The sequence below is a fragment of the Podarcis liolepis genome (genome assembly GCF_965112155.1).
Source record: "Podarcis liolepis genome assembly, chromosome: 3".
NCBI classification, from domain to species: domain Eukaryota; kingdom Metazoa; phylum Chordata; class Lepidosauria; order Squamata; family Lacertidae; genus Podarcis; species Podarcis liolepis.
The window spans coordinates 100,930,076-100,944,158 of NC_139557.1; the positions used below are offsets into that span (position 1 = coordinate 100,930,076).

General features: G+C 43.7%; 2 long non-coding RNA genes across 2 annotated transcripts in view; both read right to left on the reverse strand.

Annotated features, from left to right (window-relative positions):
- LOC310702950 overlaps positions 1-14,083 on the reverse strand; it is a 52,585-nt gene that overhangs the window by 26,826 nt on the left and 11,676 nt on the right. The gene's annotated exons all lie outside the window — the stretch shown is intronic.
- On the reverse strand, positions 4,783-12,344 carry LOC310703000. Its single transcript, XR_014523879.1, has 2 exons — positions 12,217-12,344; positions 4,783-5,273 (listed from the first exon to the last, which is right to left on the reverse strand). It is a non-coding gene; the product is annotated as an uncharacterized lncRNA (long non-coding RNA).

Here is a 14,083-nt window from a genome sequence, read left to right on the forward strand (position 1 = left end):
ACAACTGGTCCTCGAGTTCGCAGTTTTCCTTACCTGTCCCCCTTCCTTTCCCCTTTTGAGTCATGTCTGAAGGCAGTCACTCTTTATTGACCTGTTGTCGGCTGCTGTCTGGGGGCGCCCTTTGGGACTGGGGCAACAGTACTTTCCATAAGCATCTATTTCAAGTTCTTTTTCGGCAGCCCCCCCAATTATCTCCCTTAAGTGGCTTCACTATAATTGACTTAAAAGTTTCTCTTTTTCCCAGGCCGAGCTTGTTACAAAAGGCAAAGCAGGGCTGAGTGCCTGTAAGAATCGAGGGAACGCTTAAGCTGGCATAGCAGCAGGCTTGTTGTTGTTCTTCTTGTTTTAGCACAATATGCCCGCTATAAGTGGTGATTACAGGGCTGAATACAATTTCCTCCTTTTCCTGTCCATGATCATGGGACTGAGTGGAGAAGCGGAATTGCAAGTAGTCAAGAGAAGGCAGCCAATGATTCTTGCAAAAAGATGAAGCAGTCAGGTCCTTCCCACGGCTCCTGGCTGGAAAGGGAGGGGGAAAGCATCTTAAACAAAACCGTTGTTTTCTCCTAGAGTGAGAGGATGTCAATGGGGAAGGGTGAAAAGCACACATTCATCTATCAAGGGCATGCTTGAACAGTCCTGAAGCAGAAACATTTGATCACTACCTTTCCTGCTGCTTGTTTAAAGCACCTGGAAATCAAATGGGTTTGGATACACACACAGTTTTCCCATATTTGTATGAGATCTACAGTGCATACAACCAAGTGAAAACAGAGACACTCTGCCCTTTCTCTCTGCTGCATGTAATCCCTTTGGTGTTTTATTTTCTAAGAGTTACCCCCCCTCCCGTTTTAGGGCAACCCATGTCTACTCAGAAGTAAGCCCTATTGGATTCAATGGGGCTTACTCCCGGGGGGGGGGGGTTAGGATTGCAGCCTTAGAAGACAGTATCTCCAGTATCTTTTAAAAGTGCACACAGTGGAGAAAGAATGGAGTTCAAAAGGCTTCTTTCTATCTCTGATTTATATTTATAGCCCTTGCAGCATCATATCTCTGTGCTTTTTTGTCCTTTCTTTTTCTCGGCACCTACAGTGTTATTTCTTGCCTGTCTTGTCTTCACAGCCCTTTTATAGCATTGCTTGTTGTAAATTATAACAGTACTTCTTTTGATGAAATCGGGGTTCTCTGTTGGGTAGAAAGAAAATCATCTTCTACTGAATATGAGCTGCTGTTTGAGGACCAGTATGGTAATAGGACAGCAATAGCATATTGGATAGGAGACCTGCGCTTAGATTTGACAGTCACTTAACTTTCAGCCTGACTTGCCTGACAGAGTTGTTGCAGGAGAAAAAGAAGGAACCCTGGGCAGCTTGGAGAAAGGATTGGATAAAGACCGAATAAACTCTCCCCTGGTGTGATAACTGCCTCTTTAACAAGAAGGATGCCTCCTACAAACCGATGCCAGGCTTTTGTGGATGCTTTCCTTGTAAGCTTTGCACCAACAGAAAATGAGGGGGAGATATCTATGAACTGATTTATAAGATTTCTAAGTAGCTGTTTTTATATACGTGATGTGATCGTTTTGCCTCTGTTCTCTTTTGAGAAGCACATCATGCATGTGTAGGAGGAACAAATGAGGGGTGCAATGTTTTTATTTATTCATTTATGTATTTATTATTTGTTTATTAAGAAACAACACTGAAGAAAGTCAGCTGTCTGAGGAAAGAATAGGGTGCTAGTACCTGCCCTGTCCCTCCTGGCCTGGACATTGTCTCCTGCTCTGTTTCTGGATCTCATCTGGGGGGGAGGGTAGTGATGGGAGAGAGCTTCCAGGGCAGGGGCTGCTGTATTTCAAGGGTGAAACAGCAAGAATTCTAAGAACAGTTAACTTGAGCAAATTGTGCTTCAGCTTGCTTTTCCTTCGTCCTTCCATTCCATTTTCCTTGTGTGTCTTTGGTTTTCTTTAGATTTTGATCCTGAACGCAGGGACTGTCTTAGCAATGATTTTTTTCTCAATGTGAGAGCCTTTTGTGAGAGCTGTATACATGCCATAAATAGATAATAAATTTGTATCCTGCCTTTCCACTCCAAGGCAAGTAGCTAATAGCAATAATACAAATACAATTTGAAATGTATTGAAATACAATAAAGGAGCATTGCAATACAAAGTAACGCAGGGAGAGAGAACCAAAGGTAAAACATCAATAAAACCAATCAAAACCAGTTAAAAGAGCAATGGAAGATATTTGGAAGTCAAGCTTACAGGCTAAAGACCTGTCCAAATAAAAGCTGTTTTTGTCTGTTGGTGAAAGGTTACCAGAGATGGGGCTGGCCAGGCCTCCCTTGGCAATAGTACCTGAGAGAAGGCACCAACGCCTTCAGAATCAAAGCAATTGAAGAAGAAAGCAGCCTATTGAGACTGACTCAGAGTGAGATTCAGAGTTGTAATCAGGGATGGGAAATCTGCAGCCCTGCACTTGTTGCTGCACTCCAACTCCCATCATCCCTAGCTGGAGCCAGTGGGAGATGGGAGTCTAACAACACCTAGAAGACCACAACTCCATCCCTCTACTCAACAATTAAAGAGAGTACATGGAATTACAAGTTCAAAAGGAACAAAAAATCTAGCTTGGTCTGGAGAAAGGCATTCATATTTATCAAAGCAATGAAGGCATGATTCCTGCTCCAGGTGGGTACACTTAGCCTGTTAATGCCTCTGGTCAAGCAGGTTCCTCAAGTTTTTGTATCGTTTCAGAAACCTGTCATGGACTTATTCTGGGTCAGATCTTTGGTCCATGTAGTTCACCACTGGCTACAATGACTGGTTGCTTTCCAGCAGCCTTTCTCAACCTGTGGGTCCCCAGATGTTGTTGAACTACAACTTCCATCACCTCTAGCTAGCAAGGCCAGAGCTCAGGGATGATGGGAGTTGTAGTCCAACAACATCTGGGGACCCAGAGGTTGAGAACCACTGTGTGAGTTTCCAAGATTTCAGGCAGGAGTCTCAGCCTTACCTGGAGAAACTGGGGATTGATCCTGGGACCGCAGCTCACCCCCAAAGGAGAATCCAGACTTGCTTTGCCAAAGGAGATAGTGAAAGAACAACAACAAACAAAAAGTTTCTATCATAGACAACTCTCTGAAACAACTTTATTCATTCATACCCCACCTTTCTCAATAGAACTCAGGGCAGTATGCATAGTGTTCCTGGAAAACACCCCATCCTGGAAGTAAGAAGACCCTGACCCAGCTTCCAGGGCTGGACCACGGGGTTTTCTTGCCTAAGGAAAATAGCAAGGTGATGCCCCCTTCCCAATCCACATGCAGAAGTTGGTTTGACTGATAACAAAAGCTCATGTTGACACCCATCACCATCAGGTTGCAGGCTAATTTAGGGGGCACAGAGCAGGCTGCATGGCGCACACATTTCTGTCTTTCAGCAGAGGGGGATGGCTGCTGCGGCCAACCCTCAGCGTCTGTTGCCAGAGGTAGCCACTTCACCCTGACTAATGACAGAGCCAGTCCTGTTAGCTTCATCAGGGTTGCTGCCGCTTTTGTCTTCACACCACAGACCTGATCCCTTAAAAGCAGGTCTATCTCCTGCTTTGATGAAGTAAGGCACTAGGCGGAGTCCAAAGGATGCCTTTGCACTTGTAGAAGGGCATCCACTTATGGAAGAGGAGGGGGGTGGGCTTTTTTGCCAATCTACCCACCCCACTACAGTCCACAGTGATATCTTCCACACCCTGCTTGGGAACATCACCCAACTCTGCTGCAAGGAGGGGAAACTCAGGTTTGAGGGGGAAATGTGGCCCTCCATGGTTTCCTTTCTGGTCCTTGGGACCCTCTCCAAGTCATGTCCTTCACCAGCCCTGCTTTGCATTCTCCTTGAGTGTTTTTCCTGGGCTGGATTGTGCCCTTGAATGATGATATTGCTTCATCCTTGTCTGGATGGAGGATAGAAATTGTGTGGGTGTGCAGAAAGTAGCCTACCGCTAGCTGACCACCACTGACATGTGGCTCCAGAAGGTGGTCCAGAAAGGAAGGTGGCCCTCAGGCTGTAAAAGGTTCCCATCCCTTACCCTTGTGGTTGCCACTGCTGGATCAAAAGCCATTCTTTGAGCCTAAGGACTCCAGTTGGGCACACATGATCTGTTTATTCACAATGCACAATATGCCCCTCCCTGCTCCAAGAGTAGCCCATCTAATCCAGACCACAGCAGACATGGTGCAGTGTGCCAGATAATGTGACAGCCTTCTGGCAAAACTTGAGTACTCTCTTTCATGCCTCATTACGTTATGTCCACTAGAGGTCACAGTTAGAGCCATTTTCATCTGTTCATTTAAGAGTGGTGTGTAGTTTGCGTGTGTACTTTTGTGTGTGTGTGTGCCGATGGGACGGGGAACCCTGTGCTCAAGGTTTCCAATTAATTTTATTTCCTGATCCAGATTCTGAGCAGATAGCAAGTCTTGCCCGCTGCATTCAGGAGATTGAAAAGCACATTTTAATGTTGTTGGTAGTTTAGCTCTGTGCATTATGGGGTGTTGATGCTTTCTTTCGTTCAAGGTTACGGCCGGCACAAGACATTTTGCTGCATTAATGCTTCAAGGTTCTGTAATTGGGCTGAGGAATGACAGATGTACAGTCACTGTGGAGTCGAACAAGCGTAACAGTATTATTATTTTTTATCTTGTAAGATTCAAAACTGTTAAAACAGCCAGTTAATGAACAATTTCAAAAATTGACGAATGATTAAAACACCCCCTAATGACCCGATTCAGTTTTTTTAAAAATATTTTTTATTTGATTTTACTTATACAAAGTTATAACAATACAACCATACAAATCAATAGCTAAGAGATTCCTCTGACTCTCTCGACTTCCCACCTCCCCCTCTGCATGGGTCTCATTATCAAACTTTTCCTGCTGCATCTTTTTCGATAATCCATGTTTTATATAACTCAATTGTCTCCATAGTTCTTGCTATGTTACAAGTGTTATTGCAATCCTGCTAGTGTTTTCATCTGCTTACAATGGTCTCCAAGATAAATTACGGTACAAATTCTTTGTTGAATTTTTGGTCTCCTTGGTTCCTGCCTGAGCTTTCCAGTCAGTTTTGCCATTTCAGCATAATCCAACAGTTTAACTTGCCATTCCTCTCTAGTAGGGGCTTTGTCTTCTTTCCATCTCTGGGCTAATAGCATCCTTGTGGTTGTCGTTGCATACATAAAAAGTCCTTTCTGCTCCCTTGGAATATCTGCACCTACAATTCCTAGTAAAAAAAGCCTCTGTTTTTTTTTTAAAAAATAAAGGTTAATTTAAACATTTTTTTCCATTCATTATATATCATTTCCCAGAATGCTTTTATTACCTTACAAGACCACCACATGTGATAAAAAGTGCCTTCTTTTTCTTTGCATTTCCAGCAGGTATTTGAACCCATCTTATACATTTTCACTAACTTACTGGGAGTCAGATACACAATGACCAAATTCAAATCAGATCCAGCATGGTCTACTGACCAGCAATGATTTGAACTAGGTTGCCATGGGTTGTTTTAATTGTTCCTCAATTATTGTAAGTGCCTATTAATTAGTTGTGCTAACTGCTTTTTAAATCTTGAGATATATTGTTTGTTAGGCTCCAGAGTGATTGCCAATATACCCCTCATCCTGAGCCCAGAATATTGAGGCAAGACCATAGCTTAGAGGTAGAACACATGCTTTCCATGCAGAAGGTCCCAGGGCACCTATAATCTGTATTCTGCTCTATGCATCACCCTGCGTGGCCTTGGAGACAAGGGGGAAGGGGAGCTTGTTGCAGTAGGAGAGACAGACTCTTGGGATTCTTCTGTAGTCTCTTGCCCTCCCCTCCTCTGCTTCAGCCTCTGAGTCTGACTACTCTCTGTCACAGGCTCTCCTTGCTCACTGAATCCCGTTGCCTCTTCAGCATCCAACAACTCCCACTACTCTTCTCACTCTGACCTCTCTTTGGTATCCCACCACCAATCCCCTGGCTCTGAGCCTTCCTCCCCTGGGGTGTTTCTCAGGGGTTCTCCAGCTGCTGCCTCCCATCCACTCCTTGTCATCCAACAAAGGGGAATTGGTGGGGGGGGGACACTCAGGAGGAACACCCAGAGCAGGGCTGCTGATCCTCTCACACGCCTTAGCTTCTGCCATCCAATTCTGCCAAAGGGTAGGGCCGGCCCTGTTCAAGGAAAATAGGTATGTGTACTTCGCACATTCAGCAACAAATACCATGTAGGTTGAAGCTCATTTTCAAAAAGCTATAAATCGCACCTGCTGTCTCTCATGACAGTTGATCATCCAGCTATCTCTAACTTGATGTTCGGCTATTTATCTTGATTTTTCCATTTACTCCATCTCTACTGATTCATAAATCTCATAGATAGCACAGCAATCTTCCCATTTGGCTGCCTGTGCAGGGGGCCCTTGAGGAGAGCCTTGGCAGGACTTTTTGCACAGTCATTGCACTCACCGACCCTGTATGTTGTATATTTCAGGTACACGCTGTCTGGAGCTGCAGGTCTTAAAAATGTGATTCTGGCAATACCTTCATCAGGTTAGCCAAAATATCACAAAACAGCTTTTGAGGTCTCCAGAACTCCCCATGAGACAAGAAGGTAAACACTGTAATGGGGAGTAGGAAGGAAAAATGCAGGCTGACAATGATCCTTCCACTTCTGGGAACAGAACAATAATGAGAGGAAATGCTTAACACAGAGCTGAGGAGTCTCAGACCCAGGAGCCATATGCAGTTCTCCAGCCTTCTCCATATGGCCCTCGGAACCCTCTCTAGGCCACACCTCCTCCCTGTAGGCCACACCCACCACAAGCCCTGCTTTGTGTTTTTGCCTGTCTGGAATGCATATTTGAACCCTGATAATGCCTATTACTTTTCTGCATGGAGGACACAGGGGTGTGCAGATGTGTGTAGAAGCCAGCCTACTGCATGAAGGTAAGATTTACATTAATTACAATAGCTCAGTTGGTAGGAGCATGGTGCTGATTACACCAAGGTTGCAGGTTCGATCCCCGGATGGGGCAGCTGCATATTCCTGCATTGCAGAGAACCTCAGGGTCTCTTCCAATTCTATTATTTTATTATTCTGCCCAATTTTGCCTCTTGCCCCCACACAACTCTGGCTTGTGGCCCCTAGCCAGAAGAGAATGTGGCCATTGGGGTGGAAAAGGTTTCCGTGCTCCTGGCCTAATGGATATAGTGCTAATGGTGGTTGGCATTTAGCATATGCTTTGATTTTCCGTGAATAAACCAAACAGTGGTTAATGACTCTCCTCCCATACTTCTAGGAAGGAAAGTACTGTATTGGAATGTGTGAATGAGAAGCACATTGCTTGCCAGGTAAATCAAGGGATGTGCTCAGGTCCCCTAAAATGGGGATCTTAAGATAGAACTGCAGCCCTTTTAGATTGCTCATTATTGTGCTGTTTAGCCTACACATACAGTGGACTCTTGGGTTGCGAACATGATCCGTGTAGGAAGCACGTTCGCAACCTGCAGCATTCGCAACCTGTGTCAGCGCGTCTGCCTAATAGTGAGAGGCCTGCTGCCTAACAAGAGAAGTGCTAGAATGTTTGAGACTTTCAGAAAAATCTTTGCCTCTTGAGAAAATAAAAGTTTGGTTCAGTTTGTTCAGACAGGGATACATGCAATCATGTTATATGTTTGAGCACTCATAACCCCCCCCCCCCAAATCAGTAAAAGTTAGAACTAATAAAGGTTTGACTAAAACTGTGCCAAATACTTCTGGATTAAGTTTAGGACAGGGGTCAGCAAACTTTTTCAGCAGGAGGCCGGTCCACTGTCCTTCAGACCTTGGGGGGGTGGACTGTATTTTTTTTGGGGGGGGGATGAACGAATTCCCATGCCCCACAAATAACCCAGAGATGCATTTTAAATAAAAGCACACATTCTACTCATGTAAAAACATGCTGATTCCCAGACCATCCTTGGGCCGGATTTAAAAGGCGATTGGGCCAGATCCGGTCCCCGGGCCTTAGTTTGCCTACCTATGGTTTAGGATAACAAGTCATTCCAGTTTGACATAGGTAGTCGGAGGTAAGCCAGTTAACAGACAAAGGCTGAAATGGCCAGTCATTAACCCAACAATGGAAGCCATCAGCCAGTCAGAAGACACAGAGGGGGGAAATTGCCGGGATTACAGTTGGTGAGGTTGTAACCAGAATGGGGAGTTGCATTTGGCAAAGGTTTGGGGGAAGAAGGAGGAGGAAGTAGTAGGGAATCCGTGAGGGCTGGTGAGGAGAATGGCTGGCTTCTGCCTTTCCCTTCTTGTTGTTGTTGTTATTATTCTTAACTGATATTATCTTTATGCCTTAAACTTATGAGTAAGGAAAATAATGATCCGGGGTGACGCCCAGGTCCTCACTGCTAATGTGAGAGGAATTTTTGAACGGGTACAGGTTGTCCCTATGGTGACCCGCCTACTTAGCGGGATGCCTGGGTGTTTTGATCTGCCCGACCCTTCCCTACTGAAATGGTTGAAAAAAAGTTACTTTCTTTTAATATTTTAGTTGGGTTTCATAGAAGTTAACTCATATACACCCCATACAAAACACAAATTATGTTGTATTCTGTGCGGCTTTCATTGGAAGCAATAAGTTTAGGATATAGCTCAGGGGTCTGCAACCCGTGGCTCCGGAGCCGCATGTGGCTCTTTTACACCTTTGCCGCAGCTCCGGGGCGGATACTAGCGAGGGGAGGAGGCGCATTGTGCGCCCCGACACTCCCCACTGTGGCGGGCGCTGTACTGGCTGTGATGTCGCATGGGGGCGGTGCGTGCATTAGTCACGCACCGTCCCGACATCACCTTCCCGCCCGCTACATTGTAAGGGGCATGTACGCTGGTCACTGTTTTGAAGGGGCGTGAAGAACACACACACACACAAAAAAGGTAACTTGTTAATTTAACGTTTATTTCTATGAGGAGGAGTAATTCTGAGGGGTCAAACAAAGAAATAATAAAAAAGTGACAAAAAAGTTATTTTTATAATGACGAGTTTTGCGGCTCCCAGTTTTTTTTTCCTTCGGAAACGGGTCCAAGTGGCTCTTTTTGTCTTAAAGGTTGCAGACCCCTGATATAGCTGCTGCATTTTATATCAATGGATGTTGTGTTGATGTGCCCACAGGTACAAATAGTTGCTGAAGACATCATGCATGTTGTTCAAACACACTCTTAGTGCCTTTAGAACTGTTTAAGAGGTACCAAATTTAAAAAACACACAAAAACCCCCTGATATTATCTCTACTGTATCTCTTTTGTAACCTCATTGTACACTGCTTAGAAACAATGCTGTTAAGTGGTATATGAACTGATTGAACTGATTAATTAATTAATAAGTCTAGTGGCTCCTTAAAGACTTGAAAAATGTATAATGGCGTAAATTTCTGTGCACAAATTAACTGGCACAGTTCAAAGGACAAATGGCTATTGAGCAGTTGTTAGAAACCTTTGGGCCCATTGATGTTGCTCAACTCCCATCATCCCTAGCCATTATTCATGTTTACTGGGGCTGATGGCAGGCCAAAGGTTCCCAAAATCTGCTTTAAAAGGTTAATCTCCAATTTTTCATAAACTCAGCAACTCTGTTTCAACTGTTGGAATCAGAATTTGGATTTAGTATGATTAGACCAACTGGCATTGATATGAATGGCTGGTTTATGTAGTTATTTATGCCTCTTTTGTAAACAAACAAATAAATAAATAACCCCAAATCCACACAGTCCCCCCCCCAAAAAAACCCCAAGAGGCACTTTTGGGGCATAGTGTTCTGCACCCCCTAAATTGAAGGATTCGGGTTGTAAATGTGTTAATAAACCATTTTTCATAAAGACACTATAGCCTCCATTGTGTCTTAATTTTCTGAAGGGAAGACAAACCCTTGTAAGAGCCAAGACCCTTGGAATCTCTCACACAGAGATTGAGGTGGCCCAGTAATGATATTTTAACAGGTATCTTTGTGCTCTTTTGGAGTATAAGAAATAATGATGTAAGTATAAGAAAAATGTATAAGAAAAATGAAGTTTTGGGGCCAGCATGGCATCCATAACATTTTGTTCCACATTTGGCTGTTTCTCACGCCACTCCCTTAATGGATGTGGAAATCACAGCATCGCTGAGTGGAATAAATCCACCTGAAGGAAAGGTATTCATTATATCTGGTTCTGAGATCAGCCTTAGCCAAATTCCAAATGGTATTTCCAAGACTTTCTAATTCCAGCAAAAGCCTCAAGGCTGGTACTAGGTGAAGTCAGCAGCTGAGGGTAGGTGGGAACCTACTGCTTTTATTACAGCAAACTGAGACCCTGCAGCTTATGTTATGCTGTCATAAAAAAGGAAGCTCTCACAATAAAATGGGTTGTTGAATCTTTCTGCTGGCTCACAATCCACACCAACAGAGGGGAAGGGAGAATAAAGCTATACAATAAAAAAATCTAGATTGCTTTCCACCCTGAGGAGATTTATTTTACTTTTACCCTGTACTTATTCCAAGAAACTCAGGACCCCTGAAATATGTGTTTGTAGTCCCCCCCCCCATTATTTTGATTGTAAAATTGTAAACTGAATTTTGTACCTTATGGTGATAGGGGAAGAGGAGAGGGAATCAAATACAAATAATAATAACTTTATCGTCACAACAAGCCTTTGAGGTAGTTTCAGCTGGAAGGTGGGGAGTAGCCTAAAGTTATCTATCAAACTGAGTGAGAATTTGAACCTGGATCTCCTCAGGCCCTTGCCCTGCAGTTCCCAGCATGTCACCCAAAACAAGGATTTATGAGCTGTCTTACACAGAGTCTCTGAGATTTCTGTAGGAATATTATTACTGACATCCTGCACCCATTTTTTTATCATATAATCTCTAACATGTTCAGATTTGCAACCATATTTCAGTAACAGATGATAAATTCTAGATAATCTGCGCTTTGCTTTTTTTAAAAAAAAGAAAATAATAATCTTAATTAAGGTTCAATTTCTTGCTGTCTCTCCTTGCTTCTTCCCCTCCTTTCCATTTTCTTCCACTTGCTTCCCCACTCACACATTCTTGCCTTCCTTTCCTTTCCAGCCTGCCACTGGTCCTGACCCGGCTGAGTTGTGCACGCAGCTGCCTCTTTATTCTCTGTCTACGTGTGACTTGAGGCTTCTTCAGCTTCACCTCCCCATTTCCAGGGCGTCAGGCTCAACTTCCGGTCAGGCCACAGTAAAAAGAAAATGCAGAGGGCTATGGAAAACGCCACCTCTGCCTCCCACTGTTTCCATGTTTATTGGCATATGCGGTCCATGGGATCCCAGAGCAGGTTATAGACAGCTCCATACTATTCAACCATGCAATACGTAAACATTGAACTGGAGGGGTGTTCAGAAAAGTGTGTTGACCTGATGTAGAAATGTATGAAGTGATGAAACCAGGTGCATCTCAGAGGGGATGCATTCCACAATCTGGGGACCAACACAGAAAAGGTCCTCTCATATACTGCCACCCCACAAAATTCACAGGGCAGCGGAACTGCCAGCAGTTCCCTTCCCGAGAGGACTTGATGGACACCCAGGCAGGACTGTATGGAAGGAGATGCTCCTTCAGATATTTGGAGCGTAAGTCATTTAGGGCTTTGCATATCAATGTAACGCCTTGAACTGGGCTAGGAGGCACACTGACCACCACTGCAGGTCTTGGATGTACTATATGCCTGGCCACTAGTGCCTGCCAGCACCGTGGCTGCCGCATTCTGCACCAATTGCAGCCTCCAAACCGTCTTCAAGGGCAGCCCCACATGGAGTATACTACAGTAGCTCAGTCTTGAAGTTACCAGAGCATGGATCACTGCATTCAGGTTATCTCTATCCTGGATTGTGGCCATTGCTAGCATCTTAAACAAAACAAACACATTGTCAAGAGATAAGTAGCATGATAGGAAGAATCTCTAAAATATATATACAGTAATTAAGATCAATTTGCTTTCCCTCAAATTTTAAAAACAGAGCTATAAAGAAAAAGAGCTGTAAACTAAACATAACATCATTAATCTTCACCAGGTTTACCTCTGCAAATTTTTCCTTTAGCATTTGGGCAGTCATTGCAAACCTGGTTAGGCTGTTGCAAATGAGACATTTGAAACATGATTCTGGCCTGATTGTTGGCATCAGGCATATTCCTTACCTTGAGTAAAACAAATGTGTTTCTTCTTTCAGAATATAAAGGACAATGCAATCAATAAAGACTCAAGTCTTCTACTATGAGGGTAGAAGAGTTGCTGTTCTGCTGGGATTTTCACAGTAACGCACCTCCAAATACAGCATAGTTTGAAATCTCAGTGCCATAAATTCCTTGAAAAGAACACGCTGCTAACTCATATATAGTTCTCAAAACCACATGATACCTTCAGAAGGCACAAACATGGCACAAACAAACAAAAAAATACATGTTCAGAATTGTCTCAAGTCAATATCTCATTAAGGATACAGATCCCACAATGTAATAGCATATTTACAAGCCTGATCAGGAATCTGCACCTTAAGGACTTGAGGGTATTAAACCCAATACTAACACTTTTTCTTTCTTCTTTTCGTGCAGTGGTGGAAATGTGAGCATGAGCATCCAAATCTAGATTTCTGGAAGGGCAGATATGATCCACTGCCTTAACATTCACATGAAGAAATGGCGCTATGCTGAAGTTATTTTGTTCTTACTTGACCCACTGTCTCATTATTGATTCTATAGAGTTTTAAGTGCATTAAGGAGTTTAGTTTAAGAACATAAGAGCCTACTGGGTCACGCCAAAGGCCCAGCTAGTCCAGCATCTTGTTCTGACAGTGGCCAAACAGATACATGTGGGAAGCACTCAAGGATGCCAAGGTCCCTGAGTGAGTTCTGTGACGGAGGGGGACCTGAACCCTGCTTTCCCAGGTCATAGTCCATCACTCTAACCATTACACCAGCCTGGCTCCCTTGAGAGAAACTTAAAATATGCTAATTCTAGAAATAAGATAAAAATCAATTAATGTGACATCGTTGTTTGAATGAATATAGCCTGTCAGCTTCCCTCCACCCTTTCTTCTTTAATGCACATTGAGCTTGTAAAACATCTGGGCGGCTGGATAGGTTTCAACAGAGCCAAGCAACATCGTTACATCTTTAGTGCAATGTGTTCCTGCCAAAATCAATTCACTATATTGCATTTCTGGCTTCCTTTGATCTTCCTTTGATGTAACATTTTTTCCGTCAGCTCTACTCTTGTTCCAGAAGAAACAAACTTCCAATTAACAACAATAACAGGAGAATGGTTATTAATTAATTAATTTAAAACCTGCTTTTGGCAAAACCCTCCTTGTAGACAGCATCCAAGCTTCTTCTTCCTCCTGGAGACCAACCTTCATACTATTCAGCACTTCAAGTTATGCAGCAGGTGGAAACTGCTGCAGGCAATATGTGTGACATCCACCTCCTTCAAATGTCTCATCTGCATCAATATCAAAGGCAAATAGCTCAAGAGACCAGTCTATTTACATAGTCAGCCTGTACCTGTGGATGAAAGTTTCATACAATACAAACCTGCAGGCGCAGTGGTGCCCTTCAGATCTTTCCCTGACCCTGCCCTTTCTGTACTGTCATGAGGAGGCAAGGATGGTCACCCCTTTCTCTCTTGAAAAGTACATAGAGTTGAAGGAGGAATTTGGAAGAGTGACAATCTCTCCCACTTCCTCTTAATGTGCTTCTCAAGGCAGCTGGATCTGACTTCCACCCAAATTGTCTGGAAAAGTGAAGTGTGGATGTACACCCTGTCAGTATGCCTTTCAGCCGATGTACAGCGACTGGGCTGAATAGCTGTTTCTGCCCCAACTGGTCTAGATGACTGGAGCATTTTCAGAGACCTTCCAATCCTGGAAAACAGGAAAACTGGACCCACAACTGTGCACTGTTAGCACCAGACTCATGCAGAGTATAAATAACGCGGAAGCTAGCTGTGAAGCATAACTCCTTTTATTTCTAATAGCTACTACATACTAACTAACGAACTACTGGCTTG